Below are 21,041 nucleotides of genomic sequence, written 5' to 3'. Positions count from 1 at the left end.
GGTGTCTCCTCATGCCCAAGCTGCTACAGAACGGGAGATCCAGAGCATGCTACAGATGGGTATAATCCGCTCATCTACCAGTGCATGGGCATCTCCAGTGGTTCTGGTACCCAAACCAGATGGGGAAATACGCTTTTGCGTGGACTACCGTAAGTTAAATGCTGTAACTCGTCCGGACAACTATCCAATGCCACGCACTGATGAGCTATTGGAGAAGTTGGGACGTGCCCAGTTCATCTCTACAATAGACTTAACCAAGGGGTACTGGCAAGTACCGCTAGATGAACCTGCCAAGGAGAGGTCAGCATTCGTCACCCATGCGGGGGTGTATGAATTCTATGTCCTTCCTTTCGGCCTTCGAAATGCACCCGCCACCTTCCAGAGGCTGGTAGATGGTCTACTAGCTGGACTGGGAGAATTTGCAGTTGCCTACCTCGATGATGTGGCCATTTTTTCAGACTCCTGGCCCGAACACCTACTCCACCTGGAAAAGGTCTTTGAGCGCATCAGGCAGGCAGGACTAACTGTTAAGGCCAAAAAGTGTCAAATAGGCCAAAACAGAGTGACTTACCTGGGGCACCAGGTGGGTAGAGGAACCATAAACCCCCTACAGGCCAAGGTGGATGCTATCCAAAAGTGGCCTGTCCCAAGGTCAAAAAAACAGGTCCAATCCTTCTTAGGCTTGGCCGGATACTACAGGCGATTTGTACCACACTACAGCCAAATCGCTGCCCCATTGACTGACCTAACCAAAAAGACCCAGCCAAATGCCGTTAAGTGGACTGATGAGTGTCAAAAAGCCTTTACCCAACTTAAGGCAACGCTCATGTCTGACCCTGTGCTCAGGGCCCCGGACTTTGACAAGCCTTTCCTAGTAACCACGGATGCATCTGAGCGTGGTATAGGAGCAGTGCTCATGCAGGAAGCAACAGATCACAACTTCCATCCTGTCGTGTTTCTCAGCAAGAAACTGTCTGAGAGGGAAAGTCACTGGTCAGTCAGTGAAAAGGAATGCTATGCCATTGTGTACGCCCTGGAAAAGCTACGCCCATATGTTTGGGGACGGCGGTTCAAACTACAAACTGACCATGCTGCACTAAAGTGGCTTCATACTGCCAAGGGAAACAACAAGAAACTTCTTTGTTGGAGTTTAGCTCTCCAAGATTTTGATTTTGAAATTCAACACATCACAGGAGCTTCTAACAAAGTTGCTGATGCTCTCTCCCGTGAGAGTTTCCCAGAATTCAGTAGTTAAAAAGTGTTCTTAAAATGTAGAAATCTGTTAGTTACATACTTAGGAGTATATGTAAAGGTGCATGTGTTGTATTAATCTGTTTATTTTCAAGTTCTAGAAGGAAATCGCCGCCAGTGAGCTTCCCCACTGTCTGCAATTTGGGGGGCGTGTCATAAACAGATACCTAAGGGTTAATGTCTCTTTCACCTGGAGCACCTGACCAGAGGACCAATCAGGAAACCGGATTTTTTCAACTTTGGGTGGAGGGAATTTGGTGTCTGAGGTCTTTGTTTTCTGTCTGCCTGCTTTCTCTGAGCTTTGGAGAAGTAGTTCTGTTTTCTAATCTTCTGTTTCTAGGTGTAAGGACAAAGAGATCAGATAGTAAGTTATATGGTTTCTTTTCTTTGGTATTTGCATGAATATAAGTGCTGGAGCGCTTTGATTTGTATTCTTTTTGAATAAGGCTGTTTATTCAATATTCTTTTAAGCAATTGACCCTGTATTCGTCATCTTAATACAGAGAGACCATTTGTATTTTTTCTCTTTCTTTTAAGACCTGTTGGAGTTTTTCTTTACTTCAGGGAAATTGAGTCTGTACTCACCAGGGAATTGGTGGGAGGAAGAAATCAGGGGAGATCGGTGTGTGTTGAATTGGCTAGCCTGATTTTGCATTCCCTCTGGGGGAATAGGAAAGTCCTTTTTGTTTCCAGGACTGGGAACGGAGAGGGGGAGTCACTCTGTTTGGATTCACAGAGCTTGTGTCTGTGTATCTCTCCAGGAGCACCTGGAGGGGGGAAGGGAAAAAGGATTATTTCCCTTTGTTGTGAGACTCAAGGGATTTGGGTCTTGGGGTCCCCAGGGAAGGTTTTTCAGGGGGACCAGAGTGCCCCAAAACACTCTAATTTTTTGGGTGGTGGCAGCAAGTACCAGGTCCAAGCTGGTAACTAAGCTTGGGGGTTTTCATGCTAACCCCCATATTTTGGACGCTAAGGTCCAAATCTGGGACTAAGGTTATGATAACTATGTATTTTCAGAATTAGGGCCTATGCGGGTATAAGTTGTGGTTCCCTAATTTAGAAAAGTTAATTGCTTGTGATATAGAGATATACTGTACACTAGCCATTTAATTGCTCTCCAGCCTCATATTAAAATTGATGGTGACTCAGTTACACAGCCCAGTCCATAGACAGCTGCAGCAGCACAGTAGCCAGCAAACAGAGCTGTAAACAGAGGAGTTTCAGTGGGAGTTCTGTTGGAGGAGCAGGTTTTTGTATTGTGTGTATTGGATTTTGTAGTTTGCATGTGTGGAGGCTGGTAGGGGCAGTGTGCTTGGAGAGAAGCTGAGCCCTGCTTAGGGGATGGGGCTTCTCTGCTTAGGGGTCCTATAAAGGGAGCCAGCCAGTCAGGCAGCGGCACAGATGGCTGCAGAGGCACAGGAGCCAGCAAACAGCTGTAAGCAGGGGAGTTTCAGGGGGAGTTTGCGGGGGAGACTTAGGCCTGGTCTACACTACGCTGTTAAACTGATTTTAACAGCATTAAATCGATTTAACGCTCCACCCGTCCACACTACACTGCTCTTTATATCGATTTAAAGGGCTCTTTAAATCGATTTCTGTACTCCTACAAAACGAGAGGAGTAACGCTAAAATCGATATTACTATATCAAATTAGGGTTAGTGTGGACGCAAATCGACATTGGCCTCATTATTTTACAGTAGTTACCCACAGTGCACCACTCCAGAAATCGACGCTAGCCTCGGACCATGGACGCATACCACCGAATTAATGTGCCTAGTGTGGATGCGCACAATTGACTTTATAATATCTGTTTTATAAAATCAGTTTAAGCTAATTTGAATTTATCCTGTAGTGTAGACGTAGCCTTAGAGACCTAGGCAGAGGAATTGACAGGCCAGTGAAGGGAGTGGGTGATGTTCTGCCGGTGGTCTGGTGCCTCTTGGGGGTTTGTTTTGGTTTGTGTTTCCTGGACTACCAGGTTTTAGGTGGGAAGGCTATGACTGATACAGAGGCAGCAGTAAAAGACACAATGAGGATGACTGGATGTGGAAGCTGCGGCATGTACATGAACCTGGAGGGGGCACCTGAAAAGAGTTTTGTCTGCATGAAGTGCCACCTGATAGAGCTGATGGAAGAAAAGATCTGAGGACTGGAGATGCAGGTGGAAACTCTGGTAGAGTTTAGAAGGGGGTCGGAGCAGATGATGGAGCAAAGACATGAGGAGGATGAAGGGAAAAGCTCAGACTTGCAGATGGAAACAGGATCAAAGAACTCTGAGGGGAGACTGATGGGTGAGGAAAGTAGACAGTGGCAGCATGTGACTAAGAGAACCAGGCAGAGGAAAAGACGGGCCAGTGAAGGAGAAATAGAACTCAGGAACAGGTTTGCAGAGTTGGAAAATGAAGAAGGGGCACAGCAGGTGGTCGCTGAAGGTGAGAGGGCAAGGAAGAAGAGAAGAGCAGCTAGTCCTATGGGAAGAGTCAATGGAGACAACACCAAATATGAGCCCCAGGAGGATACGGGATGGAGACACATCAGTTGAAAGTAACAGAAGAGGAGAAGGACATTGGAGTACTGGTTGATCACAGGATGACTATGAGCCACCAATGTGATATGACCCTTAAAAAAGCTAATGCGGTTTTAGGATGCATCAGGTGAGGTATTTCCAGCAAAGATAAGGAGGCGTTAGTGCTATTATACAAGGAACTGGTGAGACCTCATCTGGAATACTGTGTGCAGTTCTGGTCTCCCATGTTTAAGAAGGATGAATTCAAACTGGAACAGGTACAGAGAAGGGCTACTAGGATGATCCGAGGAATGGAAAACTATCTTATGAAAGGAGACTCAAAGAGCTAGGCTTGTTTAGCCTAATCTTCCGACATGGCTCAGTAACTGGTTAAAAGATACGAAACTGAAGGCAGGAATAAATGGTCAGTTTTCACAGTGGAGAAAGTTAAACAGAGGGGTCCCCCAGGGACCTATAATGAGACCCGTGCTGTTCCATTCCCACTGCAAATCTGAGAAAACATCAATGGGCAGGGTGGACTGTGACATGGAAATATGCATCTTGGAGGTCAAGGGTTGAAAAACAAACAATCTCCCTGCTCCAGCATCGGAATTATCGTTGGTAGAGTAACCATCTAGAATTTCTGTTTCTTGACGAACTTGTTTAGATGTCAAAGGTCGAGGATAGGGCGCCATCTGCCGTTTTTGGCCTGGTCTGCACTACGCGTTTAAACCGATTTTAGCAGCGTTAAACCGATTTAACGCTGTACTCGTCCACACTACGAGGCCCTTTATATCGATATAAAGGGCTCTTTAAATCGGTTTCTGTACTCCTCCTTGAAGAGAGGAGTAGCGCTAAAATCGGTATTACCATATCGGATTAGGGTTACTGTGGCCGCAAATCGACGGTATTGGCCTCCGGGTGGTATCCCACAGTGCACCACTGTGACCGCTCTGGACAGCGGTCTCAGCTCGGATGCAGTGGCCAGGTAAACAGGAAAAGCCCCAAGAAATTTTGATTTTCATTTCCTGTTTGCCCAGCGTGGAGCTCTGATCAGCACGGGTGGCAATGCAGTCCCAAATCCAAAAAGAGCTCCAGCATGGACCGTACGGGAGATACTGGATCTGACCGGTGTATGGGGAGACAAATCTGTTCTATCAGAGCTCCGTTACAGAAAACGAAATGCCAAAGCGTTTGAAAAAAAAATCTACAGCCTACACAGTGCTGCGTGACAAGCGTAACGGGAAGCCAGAGACTCAAACGGACGCTCATGGAAGGAGGGAGGGGGCACTGAGGACTCCAGCTATCCCACAGTCCACAGCAGTCTCCGAAAAGTATTTGCATTCTTGGCTGAGCTCCCAATGCCTGTAGGGTCAAACACATTGTCTGGCGTGGTTCAGGGAACAGCTTGTCAATTTACTCCCACCCCACCCCACGTGAAAGAAAAGGGAAAGAAATTGTTTCTTGACTTCTTTCAATGTCACCCTATGTCTACTGAATGCTGCTGGTAGATATGATGCTGCAGCAGTGAAGAGCAGTATCCGCTCCTCTCCCCTCCCTGGTGGCAGATGGTGCAGTAGGACTTGTAACCGTCCTTCTTATGAACCCGTGAGTGCTCCTGGCTAGCTTCAGGTGAGGCTGGCTGGGGGCGCCTGGGTGAAAATAGGAATGACTCCCAGTCATTCCCAGTAGATGGTACAGAACGGCTGGTAACCATCTTCATCATAGGAACTGGAGGCTGAGCTTCAATCAGCCCCCTCCCTTTCATGTGAAAAGAAAAGATTCTGTACTGCCTGGACTATCATAGACTCATAGACTCTAGGACTGGAAGGGACCTCGAGAGGTCATCAAGTCCAATCCCCTGCCCTCATGGCAGGACCAAATACTGTCTAGACCATCCCTAATAGACATTTATCTAACCTACTCTTAAATATCTCCAGCGATGGAGATTCCACAACTTCCCTAGGCAATCTATTCCAGTGTTTAACTACCCTGACAGTTAGGAACTTTTTCCTAATGTCCAACCTAAATCTCCCTTGCTGCAGTTTAAGCCCCTTGCTTCTTGTTCTATCATTGGAGGCTAAGGTGAACAAGTTTTCTCCCTCCTCCTGATGATACCCTTCTATCCCATCATAGCAGCGGGATGCTGGGCTCCTCTCCCCCACACTGCTTAATGTCCTGCCTGGACTATCATAGCACCGGGAGGCTTCCTCCCCCTCATTTTATGTCACTAAAAACTCAGTGTTTCTTATTCCTGCATTCTTTATAACTTCATGACACAAATGGGGGGGACACTGCCATGGTAGCCCAGGAAGGTTGGGGGAGGAGGGAAGCAATGGGTGGGGTTGTTGCAGGGGCACCCCCTGTGAATGGCATGTAGCTCATCATTTCTGCGGGATCTGACACAGAGCAGCTGTACTCTCTAATACACTGCTTCTCTAGTACATTTGCCCCATATTCTAGGCAGGACTGACTCTATTTTTAGAAACCATAAAGGAGGGATTGACTCGGAGAGGCATTCCCAGTTTTGCTTTTGCGCCCCCAGCTGATCTCAGCCAGGGGCACCCATGATCGCAGCAGACAGCACAGAAGGACAGATAACCATCATCTCATTGCCAAATTACACACGCAGCAGACGGTACAGAACAACTGGTAACCATCTCTGCTATCATGCAAAAGCAAATGAATGCTGCTGTGTAGCGCTGGAGTATCGCCTCTGTCCGCGGCATCCAGTACACATACGGTGACTGAAAAAAAAAAAAAAAAGCTGAATGGGCTCCATGGTTGCCATGCTATGGCGTCTGCCAGGACAATCCAGGGAAAAAGGGCGCGAAATGATTGTCTGCCGTTGCTTTCCCCGAGGAAGGAATGACTGACGACATTTACCCGCCACAATGGTTTTTGCCCCATCAGCCACTGGGCTTTCAACCCAGAATTCTAAGGGGCGGGGGAGACTGTGGGAACTATGGGATAGCTATGGAATAGCTACCCACAGTGCAACGCTCCGGAAATCGACGCTAGCCTCGGACCATGGACGCACACCGCCGAATTAATGTGCTTAGTGTGGCCACGTGCACTCGACTTTATACAATCTGTTTTATAAAACCGGTTTACATAAAATCAGAATAATCCCGTAGTGTAGACGTACCCTTTCTTTTCTGTCAAGAAATAGTGAGAGTAAAACCCCTTCGCTCTGTGTTGAGCTGGTACCCGCTCTATCATTCCTAGCTGTATGAGGTGTTGTACCTCTTGACGGAGCAACTGTTCGTGAGAGGGGTCCCTGAAGAGGGACAGGGTGGGTGGGGAATATGGAGAGGAAGGGGATGGCACAGCTCAATCTGATAATTTCCAGGACCCATCTGTCCATAGCGATAGCTTCCCAATTGGCAAGGAATGGGTGCAGACGGTGTCCAAAGAAATGGATGGTTGAAATCGATGCTGAAGAGGGTGGAAGGTTTTCTATACCCTTGACCAAGGCTTCAGATTTGTTTGTTTGAGGCAGGAGGGTGGGTCACCACTGTTTATGGAGGGTGACATCGTTGGGTCCTGGGTCTACGGCGTTGTTGTTGCTGCATATCATATTGTCTGAAATGTTGATTTTGTGCAAAAGCATGGTAGCGTGGCCACTGGTATGGCTGATATCTGTACTGCCTCTTTTTTGTTGCAAGTGGCTGGATGCCTAAAGATCTTGAGCGGAGCATGTGATTCTTTCATGGAATGGAGGACCTCCATTGGTTGCAGAGATGAAGAGCTTGTGCTCATCGAAGGGAAGATCTTCGACAGGTGGATGGTGGTGGCTGGGGACTCTCTCCTGAGGGGAATGAGTCATCTATCTGCTGTCCCGACTGGGAAAACCGAGAAGTGTGCTGCTTGCCAGGAGCTAGGATTCACAATGTGATGGAGAGACTGCCGAGACTCATCAAGCCCTCGGATCGCTACCCCTTCCTGCTTCTCCATGTGAGCACCAATGATACTGCCTTAAGAGGATCACTGCAGACTACGTGGCTCTTGGAAGCAGGATAAAGGAGTTTGAGATGCAAGTGGCGTTCTCATCCACCCTTGTGGAAGGAAAAGGCCCAGGTAGAGACTGTTGAATCATGGAAGTCAATGAGTGGCTACGCAGGTGGTGTCGGAGAGAAGGCTTTGGATTCTTTGACCATGGGATGGTATTCCAAGAAGGGGGAGTGTTAGGCAGAGACGGGCTCCACCTAATGAAGAGAGGGAAGAGCATCTTCGCAAACAGGCTGGCTAACCTAGTGAGGAGGGCTTTAAACTAGGTTCACCAGGGGAAGAAGACTGAAGCCCTGAGGTAAGTGGGAAAATGGGATACCAGGAGGAAGCATGAACAGGAGAGTGCAAGAGGGGAGGACTCCTGTCTCAGACTGAGAAAGCAGGACAATCAGCATGTTATCTTAAGTGCCTAAACACAAATGCAAGAAGCCTGGGAAACAAGCAGGGAGAACTGGAAGTCCTGGCACAGTCAAGGAATTATGATGTGACTGGAATAACAGAGACTTGGAGGGATAAATCACATGACTGGAGTACAGTCACGGACGGATATAAACTGTTCAGGAAGGACAGGTAGGGCAGAAAAGGTGGGGGAGTTGCATTATATGTAAGAGAGCAGTATGACTGCTCAGAGCTCCGGTATGAAACTGCAGAAAAACCTGAGAGTCTCTGGATTAAGTTTAGAAGGCGATGTCGTGGTGGGAGTCTGCTATAGACCGCCAGACCAGAGGGAAGAGGTGGACAAGGCTTTCTTCCAGCAACTAACAGAAGTTACTGGATCACACGCCCTGGTTCTCATGGGAGACTTCAATCTCCCCTATATCTGCTGGGAGAGCAATACAGCAGTGCACAAACAATCCAGGAAGTTTTTGGAAAGTGTAGGGGGACAACTTCCTTGTGCAAGTGCTGGAGGAACAAACTAGGGGCAAAGCTGTTGTTGACCTGCTGCTCACAAACAGGGAAGAATTAGTAGGGGAAGCAAAAGTGGATGGGAACCTGGGAAGCAGTGACCATGAGATGGTCAAGTTCAGGATGCTGACACAAGGAAGAAAGGAGAGCATCAGAATACGGACCCTGGACTTCAGAAAAGCAGACTTTGACTCCCTCAGGGAACTGATGGGCCGGATCCCCTGGGAGACTAAAATAAGGGGGAAAGGAGTCCAGGAGAGCTGGCTGTATTTTAAAGAATTCTTACTGAGGTTGCAGGAACAAACCATCCTGATGTGTAGAAAGAATAGTAAATATGGCAGGTGACCAGCTTGGCTTAACAGTGAAATCCTTGCTGATCTTAAACAAAAAAGCTTACAAGAAGGGGAAGATTGGACAAATGACCAGGGAGGAGTATAAAAATATTGCTCAGGCATGCAGGAGTGAAATCAGGAAGGCCAAATCACACTTGGAGTTGCAGCTAGCAAGAGATGTTAAGAGTAACGAGAAGGGTTTCTTCAGGTATGTTAGTAACAAAAAGGTGGTCAAGGAAAGTGTGAGCCCCTTACTGAACGAGGCAGGCAGCCTAGTGACAGAGGATGTGAAAAAAGCTAATAGACTCAGTGCTTTTTTTGCCTCTGTCTTCACAGACAAGGTCAGCTCCCAGACTGCTGCACTGGGCAGCACAGTATGGGGAGGAAGTGACCAGCCCTCTGTGGAGAAAGAAGTGGTCTGGGACTATTTAGAAAAACTGGACGAGCACAAGTCCATGGGGCCGGATGTGCTGCATCCGAAGGTGCTAAAGGAGTTGGCGGATGTGACTGCAGAGCCATTGGCCATTATCTTTGAAAACTCAAAGCAATCGGGGGAGGACCTGGATGAGTGGAAAAAGGCTAATATAGTGCCCATCTTTAAAAAAGGGAAGGAGGAGGATCCGGGGAACTACAGGCCAGTCAGCCTCACCTCAGTCCCTGGAAAAATCACGGAGCAGGTCCTCAAGGAATCAATTCTGAAGCACTTGGAGGAGAGGAAAGTGATCAGGAACAGTCAGCATGGATTCACCAAGGGTTACTAATTGCCTTCTATGAGGAGATAACTGTCTCTGTGGATGAGGGGAAAGCAGTGGACGTGTTATTCCTTGACTTTAGCAAAGCTTTTCATATGGTCTCCCACAGTATTCTTGCTGGCAAGTTAAAGAAGTATGGGCTGGATGAATGGACTATAAGGTGGATAGAAAGCTGGCTAGATCGTCGGGCTCAACACATAGTGATCAATGGTCAGGCCTGACAAAGCCCTGGCTGGGATGATGTAGTTGGTGTTGGTCCTGCTCTGAGCAGGGGGTTGGACCAGATACCTGCTGAGGTTCCTTCCAACTCTGATCAGTACTGGATTTACCATGGCGCCATGGTGCCTGGCCCACGATCCAAAGGGGCCTCTTAGTGCTGCTGGCTTCTGGAGCTCCTGCTGCAGCAGGACAGGCTCTGCGGGCAGCCATGCTTCTCCCCCTCACAAATCCACAGCCCCCTGCCCTGACTCCTGACCCCCCCCGCACATCTCCATCCCCATCCTGAGCACCAAAAGTGAGCCCCTGCGCCCCCCCGCATGCACCCCCTCACACCAAACAGGAGCTGCCCCAGGTAAGCGCACCACACCCCAACCTCCTGCCCCAACCCTGAGCCCCCTCCCTCACCCTAGCTCCTGGCCAGATCCTGCACCCCAATGTTTTTGTTTTTACAATATTTGGAAAGATCATTAAGTGGTCTGTCAAGACCCTCCGTGATTTTCAAGTGATCTGTGTAAAACTAAGTTAGACTACAAGAACAATCAAGGTACCTCACTTTATTTTCATTTACTTGCTATTATTTATAGGAGGAGGATGAAGAAAAAAAGAATGAAAAAACAGGGGTAGGGGAGATAAGAGAGAATGTTCTTTTTCTTGGCTGGGTCCCAAGGAGGGGCCCCAAAAATGAAGCTAAGCACAGGGCCGGGGGGTCCCACTAACTCTAAATCCACCACTGGCCATCACGTCACCTGGGCTGGGGATACTGTGTCAGTTGATCCCCGCAGTCTCCAACCTACCTAGGCAGTACAGCAGACATGACCCTGCCCACTAGCTCCTCTCACTCCCTAGCCCATCCACCCCTTGCTTCCAACAGCTTAAAGCTTAGCCCTCTCACTTTTAAAAATGATTGCTTGCCTCTCCCCCCACTCAGGCTTTTCTGGCAGCCCTGTTGCCAGGTATCCAGTTTTAGACTGGAAACTTCAATAGAAAATGGGACCTAGATGTCCGGTTAGCAGTGCTGACTGGAAACCAGAAGTCCGGTTATAGGAGTAACCACATTATCCTCCGCTCCTCTCACTCCCAACACGCACCCCAGGGGGCTGGAAGAGAACCTGTCCTGCTGCTGGATGTCTGAGTGTGGGGGAGTCTGGGTCCTGCACCCGCCACTTCCTGCGATTCACCGTGATTCTCAGCCAGCCAGTAAAACAGAAGGTTTATTAGACAACAGGAACACAGTCTAAAACAGAGCTTGTAGGTATGGAAAACAGGGCCCCTCAGCCAGGTCCATCTTGTGGGGTAGGGAGCCCAGACACCAATGCTCAGCCTCCCTCCATTTCCCCAGCCAGCTCCAAACTGCAACCCCCTCCAGCCCCTCCTCTGGCCTGTCTCTCTTTTCCCAGGGACAGGAGGTCACCTGATCTCTTTGTTCTCCAACACCTTCAGTTAGGACCTTGCAGGGGAGGGGCCCAGGCCATCAGCTGCCAGGAGACAGGGTGTCAGCCATTCTCTGTACAGACAGCATCACACCTGCCCTCTAGGGCTCTGCAACAATCACACATGACTTATCCCACCACCTAGATACTTAAGAAATATATAGGGGAAATGGCACCCACAGAGTATCCAGAGAAAACTAAGAACATTCCCACTTTGTCACACTGGAGGAAGGGCACCTCAGTGCAGAGAGAGATGAAGAGAATGGGCTAGAACCAGGGAGAAGGTAGGTACCTGCTCTATGTGGGCAGGGGCAGGGGAGATCCTGTTTACTCCCTCCTCAGCCCTGCTGTGTTTGCAGTTTACCCCTGGCCCGTCCCTTGCTCCAGGGACCAACCCTAGCTCCTGCCCCACTGTGCTTTTTCCCCCAGCCCCTTTTACAATCATTTCCCGGGGGGGCCACAAATATGTTTGGAGCTGGGCCCACAAAAAGTTAATCCGGCCCTGACCCTGATATTCTATGATCTCCTTGGGAAAGAAGGAAGAAATAAATCATGAGGCATGCCACATGCTGATGGCTGTGGCTGTGGTGGCTGCATCTGCAGCATCAAGGGTGGCCTGAAGAGCTGTGCAGGAGATCAACTGCCCCTCAGACACTACCGCTTTAAATTGTTATCGTTTGTCTTCTGACACATAACCAATAAATTGCACTACTTTAGCATAATTCTCGTGGTCATATTTTGCTAAGAGCGCCGTGTAATTTGTTACTCAAAATTGCAAAGTGGAAGATGAATGCACTTTGTGCCCAAAGGAGTCCAGTCTCGTTCTCCTTGTCAGATAGGGTAAATCGGAAAGGCTGGTGCTTATTTTTCTGGTTGGCCGCCTTGACCACTAGCTAACTAACTCCGAACCCTTCGATGGGACAAAATATTTGCAGTCCAGTCTCTTGCTAATGGGGGATATCATGGCCAGAGTCTGCCAGATAATTTAAAATTTTAGCTGGTTCCATGATGGCCCCATTAATTGGTAGGGCTATTTTGGATGAGGTGGTAGCCTGTCATATGTCGGTAAGTTCATGGTGGGTTTCCAGTACCTCCTTCAGGGTAATCTTGAGTTCATCGGCTACCCTTTTAAATAATTCCTGAAAGTGGATGAGCACAACAGCAGTGGGAGCACCATGGCCTCCTGTGGTGGTATCACTATAGGATGGGGAGTGATATCCTGTGCAGGCAGAGTGGCTACTTCAGGTCGTATCTGCCTATCCATGTAAGAAAGCATTGGGGAGCGCCTGACAGCTTTTCTGCGAGTGGCATGGTGAACGCTCAATTGTGCCATGGCGTAGTTCCATGGACCCAGTGTGGCCATTGCCCAGGGAAGGGGGCAGGTGGTCCCATCCAGGAGTTGCCAGTGTGGGTAGCTGCTAGGATTGGAGGAGCGTCTCCCACTTGTAGGTAAGTGAACCTGAGAGGAATATTGTGAGAAAAACATGATCATTGTCCTTTCTCTGCTTGAGAGGCTTGGAGCAGTAGGGGAGTACTGCAGATCGGGAGCTGAACACCCCGGTGATAGATCAGTGCTGAGTAGTGAAGACTGGGGGTATGGGACACTCTTAAGGCCCCTGGATGTAAAAACTGAGGTGGGGCAGTGACTCCAGGTGCCGAATGATAAGGCAGGAGAGGCATGAGCGTTAACGGAAGTGGAGCTGGTGCCGCTGCTGTTGGTGCAGGCAGAGTCTGCAGAGGCATCTGCTGCACTGGGGATGCATATTGTGCCACAGGAGTAGGTGCCCCAGACATGGGCACTGTCGGGCAGGCAGGTGACATGAGGTAGCTCGGTGCCGGGAGCGTCGGGTGAGGAAGCGGTGCCACAAGATCGAAGGGCGGTGCTGGGATCTCTGCTTGTGCTCTCAGCACCGTGACAGCTCTTGGCACTGTGCTGTCAAAGGCTGCCGAGGGAGACCTGTAGGAGGCGGGCAGCTGAAAGCCCTGAGCCTCGGCACCAGGATGCTGAGCAGTCGACTGACAGTCGGTGCTTGCAGAGATAAAAGTGCTGAGCCATGGAACGGCGGGCACTAGCGAGGGGGAAGTCATTTGAGACTACTTTGCTGAGGAGTGGCTCCTGATGGGGAAGGATGCTGGCCGGCCATTTCTCCCTTGAGGGTTTTAAAGAGCTTTGCTGGCCACAGTCAGATGTGGGTCTGAGGCAGTTTTCTAGGAGGAGCAGTTTCAGTCTTAGCTCCCTGTCCTTGCGGGTTCGTGCTTTAAGCTTATTACAGAGGATGCATTTTTGGGGTACATGAGACTCCCCCAAACAGCGTACACACTGTGAATGAGCATCCAAGATAGGGATGGTCTCATTGCAGGAGGCACATCTCTTGAAGCCAGGCATGTCCATAGCCGAGGTTTATGTTTTTTAAATAACTAAAAACTAAACTATTTTTCTTAAATAGTAAATCTATAACTAAACTATCTAAATTAAACAGAGACACAGAACTCTCTCTGAGTACATCTGAGAACACTGCTGCACTCTGTCTCTAGCCGGGGGGTAGAGAAGGAACTGAGGCGCCTGGGGCGTGCACGCGCTGTTCAAACACTGACACCTCGAGAGGCAGGCACAGTGCATGCGGCCAGTAGGGAACTGTTGTAGAAATCGCCTATTGAAGGCATTGGGATGCACCTTGACCTGGAGTGGAGCACTCCCAGGGACAGCTCTTGAAGAAGGATTATGAAATCCTAGTGCACCAATGAAGAGCAGAGCCCAGGGCTTTTTCTACATGTAAGTCACATTTACAAGTCCAACTGAAAACTCACAGTGGCCAGTTAACTCAAGAGCTGTCTCTACCCTGAGACCACCAGGGGCTCCATTGACATAAACCCACAGAGTCTTCCCAGTGGCCTTGGATCAGGCCTTTCCTGGCTTTACACAACCACATGGGTCTGCACTTACAGATCCCGCTGTCCCAAATTACTCTAGTGTTTGCTCAGTGCGGGATTTGATCAAAGGGGCGAGGGGGGAGCTTTCAGAAAAGAAAGAACTTGACAACGATGGGCTTTTCCACTTCCTAGCCCCCCAACCATGGTTGGGGAAAGCAAACTTCAACTCCAGTGACTTCAGCAGGGTGGTGCGATTTTATGCCAGCGATGAAGAAGGTTATTGGGACCAATTTATTTTTTTCAAGGCTTTTCAAGCACCACTGTGGGCAAGTGGGAATAAGAGCCGGAGATCACCTAGTCAGACTCAAACCATGCTAATCCTTCACCTCTTAAGAATGCTCTTCAGCTCTCTGTGAAAGTCAGCCCTGCCTCTTCCTAGACAGGCAAAGCTGGGTTACCCTGGAAGAAATAAGTAGATACAGGATGGAGACAGCACATTGCTTATGGGGGAGATTTTCAAAAGCACCCAGGGAGTCGGGCACACAGCTGTCCTCAGTGACCAATAAGAATTATATGCCTAAATCTCATAGGCCTCTCTCACACTTCTGGTCTGCATTTCAGTGTGAAGAGTTTGCTCTTGTACCAGAAATCAAGAGTGTAAGAGGAGTGTCAAATCAAGAGTGTAAGAGGAGTGTCTATGGTTTTAGCAGGAGCCTAAGAGTGAGGCTGCAGCCACCTGGCATGGCAGGATTTGTATCTGACTAATTCTGAAGCTGTGCACGGTGAGTCTTAGACAGATAAAGCCCCTGTGGCTTAGTTACTAAAATAAACCTTTACTAGGTTGCAAGTTCATTACAGCAGGGCAGCGCCCCAATCCAGGGGCACAGGCACCCACTAGCTGCCCCAGCAAGAGACAAGACAAGGAACGTGGAGTCCGCTAAAGTGACCACGTGCAGGACACTGCTGTGCGGTGCCTGCCGCGCCTGGCCCCGGGCAGCCCCCGCGCCGGAGCTGGGAGGGGCGCTCCAGGCAGTTTCTATTCCGATCAGCCCCTTCCGCTCGGCACTAAGGAGATTTCCCCCAAGGCCGTTCAGGCTAATCCAGCCTTAGCCTCCATAGCGCGGGGGCCGGCAGAGCGCCTGCCCGGGCTGGCTCGGCTCCTTGTGCCCGGGAGTGCAGGGCGGCCGGGCCCGAGAGCGGGCTGAATCCCTGGGGCCGGGCAGCAGGGCGGGTCCCGCGCCCCGGCCGGTGATCTCCCAGCGCGGCCGTACGGACCTGCCCGGCCCCCCGCCAGAGCCCCGCTCCCGGCTCCCCCGCCCGTACCTGCTCCCCGGCCGCTCCGCAGGCTCCGCCCGCCCGCGGCTCCGGCGGCAGCGCTCGGCCCCCGGGGTCCCGGGCCAGGTAGCGCCAGGCGGCGTAGGCCCCGCCCGCGCCGAGCACCAGCGCCGCGCCTGCCAGCCCTGCCCGCCGCAGGCTGCTGCCCATCGCGGCTCTGCCCCGCCGAGCGCCTGGGCCTGGGGCCCGGCTGCGCGATCCCCGGAGCCAGGCGGGAGGGGGCTGTACCTCCGCCGGGCCCGCCCCGCCTTAGCACCGCCTCCGCTGCGGCGATCAGCCGGCTCCTGGCTCCGGCAGCGGGTCCCCGCCAGCGCCGCGCCCTTCGCCTTCCTCCTCTGGCCACCCGGCCCCGAGCTCCCAGCTGCGAGGGGCGCTGCAAAAACCCGCATTTGGAGGCTTGTTCTGTTTTGTATTTTACAGACTCCCCCCCCCGGGGGGGTGTTTTCTTCTCTCTCCATCCTGGCCAGCCCCCGAGCAGCTTTCCGCCAGCTCCACATTGCCCTGGAACCCCTCCCCGGCCCCCATCCCCGGCGTGAACTGTGCGCTCGTGTCAGCATGGCCGGGGGGCTGGAACAATGTGGGGGGGGCTGAGAGCCGCTGAGCCAAACTAAACCCTGTGTGTGATGGACACCACCTCAAGCCAGGGGTGCTGCTGCATCCCCAGCACCCCTAGTCCCAGAGCCTATGACCAGGCCTGGATCAAGGCAGGGGCTTTAGGGGCTGCAGCCCAGGACCCCAGCTCAACGGGGCCCCTCAAACCTAAATCGCAGGCAGCAATCTCCACCTCCGGACTGTTAAAAGTGTCATGGCACAGCGGGGCACTCAGGGTGCCTGCCTGCCATAGCACCACACTGCTCCCAGAATCAGCCCACTGCTACAATGTCTCTGGGGCACCTGGTGGGGGGGAGTGGCTCCGCATGCTCCCCCCAGCACCATCCCCGCAGCTCCCATTGGCGGGAGCTACAGGGGCAGCGCTTGCAGCCTCAGAGATGTGCTAGCATCTGGCTGCTTCTGGGAGCACCGTGGGGTTATGGCAGGCAGCCTGCCTGGGAGCGGGCTGTGGTAAGTGCCTCCCAGCCAGAGCCTGCACCTTGCTCCCCCTCTGCACCAAACTCCCTCCCAGGAAAATAATAGGGCCGGGCTCACAGAAGAATTCATCTGGCCCTGCCTATGACCATGGACAGCAATGTAACCTGGCAGACAGAATCAAACATGGCTGATACTGTAATAAGAACATTGTGGGCCTGATTTTCAACAGCTGCTCTCCTGTAGGCACTTAAATGAATTGGTCAAATTGTCAGGTGCCTACATGGGAGCAGTGGAGGTAGAGATAGGGATAGGGCCAGGGCCTGGATTTTCAAATTCCACAATTAAAAAAATCATTTTGAGGAATGAAACCAAAATTCAAAATCTCCCTCGCCCCCCCCCAAAAAAAAAATTATGTTGGGTTACTTGAAACATTGTTACAATTTCATCCTTTTAAACTTTTTAAAAATATTTTTATACATAATTTTCTTTCAAAAAGTAATTTCAAAACAAAAATGTTGGGGGGGGGGGATAGCTCAGTGGATTGAGCATTAGCTTGCTAAACCCACAGTTCTGAGTTCAATCCTTGAAGGGGCCATTTAGGGATCTGGGGCAAAAATCTGTCTGAGGATTAGCCCTGCTTTGAGCAGGGGGCTGACTAGATGACCTCCTGAGGTCCTTCCAACCCTGATATTCTATGAACATTAAAACACTTTATTTTTTTACCCCTTAAATGAAATTTCATCAGACACCATTTTTCCAAAACATTTCACCTGACAAAAATGGCATTTTTAGTCAAACTATTATCACCAAAAAAAATCTGACCACCTCTGCACACACAAAAAATGGGAAATGACTGCCTAGGAAGGAGTACTGTGAAAAGGGATCTGGGGGTCATAGTGAATCACAAGCTAAATATGAGTTAACAGTGTAACACTGTTGCAAAAAAGCAAACATAATTCTGGGATATATTAGCAGGAGTGTTGTAAGCAAGACATGAGACAATTCTTCCACTCTACTCCATGCTGATGAGGCCTCAGCTGGAGTAGTGTGTCTCATTCTGGGCACATGTCAGGAAAGATGTGGACATACTGGAGGATGTCAAGAGAAGAGCAACAATGATTAAAAGTCTAGAGCAGTGGTTCTCAACCAGGGGTACACATACCCCAGGGGGTACACAAGGGTATTCCATAAACTCATCTAGATATTTGCCTAGTTTTACATCAGGCTACATAAAAGGCACCACTAGCAAAGTCAGTACAAATTAAAATTTCATATGACTTGTTTATACTGCTCTACATACCATATGCTAAAATAGAAGTACAAAAGTTATATTCCAATTCATTTGTTATAATTATCTGATAAAAATGAGAATGTAAGCAACTTTTCAGTACTGTGCTGACTCTTATTTTTGTCTGATTTTGTAAGCAAGTTTTTAGGGGAGGTGAAATTTGGGGGTGTGCAAGACAAAACAGACTCTTGAAACGGGTACAGTAGTGTGGAAAGGTTGAGAGCCACTGGTCTAGAAAACGTGACCTATGAGGGAAAAGTAAAAAATTGGGTTTGTTTTGTCTGGAGAAGAATGAAGGGGGAACATAACTGTTTTCAAGTACATAGGTTGTTACAAGGAGGAGGGAGAAAAATTGTTCTCTTTAACTTCTGAGGCAAGGACAAGCAATGGGCTTGAATTGCAGCAAGGACGATTTAAGTTGGTTTGGTCCTTGGGAAAAACTTCCTAACTGTCAGGGTGGTTATGCACTGGAATAAATTGCCTAGAGAGGTTGTGGAATCTCCATCACTGGGGATTTTTAAGAGCAGATTGGACAAAACCTGTCAGGGATGTGCTAGATAATACTTATTCCTGCCATGAGGCAGGGGACTGGACTAGATGACCTCTCGAGGTCCCTTCCAGTCCTAAGATTCTGTGATTCTAGAGCTGAGTTCTTTTGAATGTCTGGTACTAGAGATATAACAGATGTCGTCTATCAAATTAAATGCCATTTTAAAAATTATCATTTCCTTTCTCAAGTTATTAATGCCATCATTGATCATACACACAGAGAATTTTAAACTTTAATAGATTAGACATTTATTATTGTTTTCCCATTTTATTTTGGCTTGGACACAGTGAAAAGAAATTAGTCAGTTTCTCTTTCGGCCTCTCATTCATTAGCAAATCACTGCACTGCTCAAGCTAATAGCACATACAAAGCTATCCTAGTTAAAATAGTAAAACATTTCTAATATTACATGTTATTACATTTATATTTTTGGCCCAGTCTCCATTTATATCCTATGTATCTGCATATAACTAAGACGGCTGTTATTTTTTCATTTCACATTTAAAAAATGCAGGTGGTTAGCCCAAAATGATGGCCCAGTCTTTATGTTAACACATATAAACATATTGTAACTTTACTCATATGGGTAATTCCATTGATTTCAGCAGCTTTGCTCTGGTAAGTAACTAAGCATGCACCAAAGTGTCTACAGGATCAAGCCTTTAGCCTTCTTTCTTTCTGATCTAGGTCTACTGTGAGGTGTGGTACTGCACAAAGATTTTAATCTGTTTCTTTGAAACTAGTTCAGTGTTGCAACTCTTAGTGTGGTAGCAGATAAACTGGTATTAAGGTATCTTAGAGCACTCTAGCTTATTTCCATAAATTTGTTACGTACAGCTGGGGAAAAGAAGGGCGAACTATAGCATGTTTTAATATATCAATCCTACAGTTGATTGGGGGACACGTAAAATGGTGTATGTTACAGGATTTGCAGTTTCCTGGTCAGTTCCTCATGTTGAAATGCCCTAGTTCAGCCATGAGGTGGCATTTAGTACATAAATCTGCCTACAATCAGTAGGGCTGGTCAACTGAATAGCCTGGTCACACTGTGTGTTGTAGCACCAGGCTAGGGCACTTCTTTCACATTGGTTCAGGGCAGCCACATGAAGTCTCAGTGCACGTGGCATGCTCTCTGTTAGACTCTATGTTCTGTATGTGGGGGCAAGGTTCCTCTGTGGCCACAGGGAACAGGGAAAGCCAGGGCCTGTCTCTCTCTCAGTCCCATGACTGCTGGGGAGCAGGGCCTATTCACGGATTTCCCCTCAGCCCCTGCCCAGAGAGAGGAAATGGAAGGAGGGGAGGGGATGCTCAGCATGTGTCTGATGCCCAGACAACTAAAAGATCGTTTTCAGAGGCTGCTCCCCCTCAGGGCTGGTCTACACTACGGGGGAAAAATCGATCTTAGATACGCAACTTCAGCTACGTGAATAACGCAGCTGAAGTCCAAGTATCTAAGATCGAATTACTCACCGTCCTCACGGCGCGGGATTGATGTCCGCGGCTCCCCCTGTCGATTCCACAACTCCGTTCGGGTTGGTGGAGTTACGAAATCGATATAAGCGCGTTCGGGGAATCGATATATCACGTCTAAATGAGACGTGATATATCGATCCCCGAGCAATCGATTGCTACCTGCCGATACGGCAGGTAGTGAAGACGTACCCTCAGAAAACTGCTAGGCCAAAGCAGACACGGACAGTGGGATGATGAAACAGATTAGGCAGTGTTTTAAGGTGAGAAGAAGAAAAAACCAGCTTCTGAGGCTGGGCTTTGCTGAGTGGAGGAGCTGTTGTGGAAGCTCTGCATCACGAACCCCAGGAAGCGAATCAGATTACCATGGGGCACAGGAGGCAGCAGAATCGTGTGTGCATGGAACCTAATCGGGAGCCTTGGGAAGATGCGAGCTCACCTGTGCTATTACTGTAACCTACCCCCCAAAGCACAAGAAGTTATAGATAGCAGCTCCCAGTTGTTTTAGAAAAGTTAGAAATAAAACACATCAGTTTCAAATGAGGAATTGACTGTAGAATTCTTCAGGTTGTCTTTAGAAGGCTAACAAAAGAGCGATGAGGAAGGTTACGTTTTTGTCATGGTTATTTTTAGTAACAGTCAGAGACGAGTCATGGGCAACAAACAAAGTCCCTGACTTTTACTAAAAATAAGCATGACAAAATGGGGCTGATGGGTGGATGAGAGCCCGAGCCCTGATTGCAGGGGCTGTCCAGCATTGGGTGCCTGGCAGTTGCAGGGTCCCCTTGCCATCTGTGGCGTCTCAGAGCTCCAGCCCCAGCACCCCTCCCCCAGTGGCTCAGAGCACCAGGGTCAGCAGCTGGGAGGTGCAGGGGCCCCTGCCAGCTCCAGCCCTGCCACTCCAGGGCTGAAGCAGAGAATTCCCAAAGGGCTCTGGAAGTCTCAGAATCCATGACCTCCAAGCCATAATCTTAGTCTTAGTGATGACCACAGTGAGCACCATGAACCCCAAAAGCAGGAGATGCTAAGTGAAGCACAGCTGCTGCACTGTGGATGTGAGCAACATAACACATGCAAGTGATGCTAGGTG

The 21,041-nt window shown here is 49.3% G+C and overlaps 1 protein-coding gene across 1 annotated transcript in view; it reads right to left on the bottom strand.

The window, feature by feature from the left end:
- The window catches only part of ARL9 (ADP ribosylation factor like GTPase 9), a 37,764-nt gene extending 22,122 nt beyond the window's left edge, over positions 1-15,642 (bottom strand). Inside the window, exon 1 of the mRNA XM_030565565.1 lies at positions 15,603-15,642. The gene's annotated coding sequence lies outside the window, so the exon portion shown is untranslated. The remainder of the gene's footprint in view (positions 1-15,602) is intronic.
- Between the last annotated feature and the right edge of the window lie 5,399 nt (positions 15,643-21,041).

The sequence above is a fragment of the Gopherus evgoodei genome, chromosome 5 (genome assembly GCF_007399415.2).
Source record: "Gopherus evgoodei ecotype Sinaloan lineage chromosome 5, rGopEvg1_v1.p, whole genome shotgun sequence".
Classification (NCBI taxonomy): Eukaryota; Metazoa; Chordata; order Testudines; family Testudinidae; genus Gopherus; species Gopherus evgoodei.
Note: the sequence above shows the minus strand (reverse complement) of the source record. Positions and strands in the feature narration are given on the sequence as shown.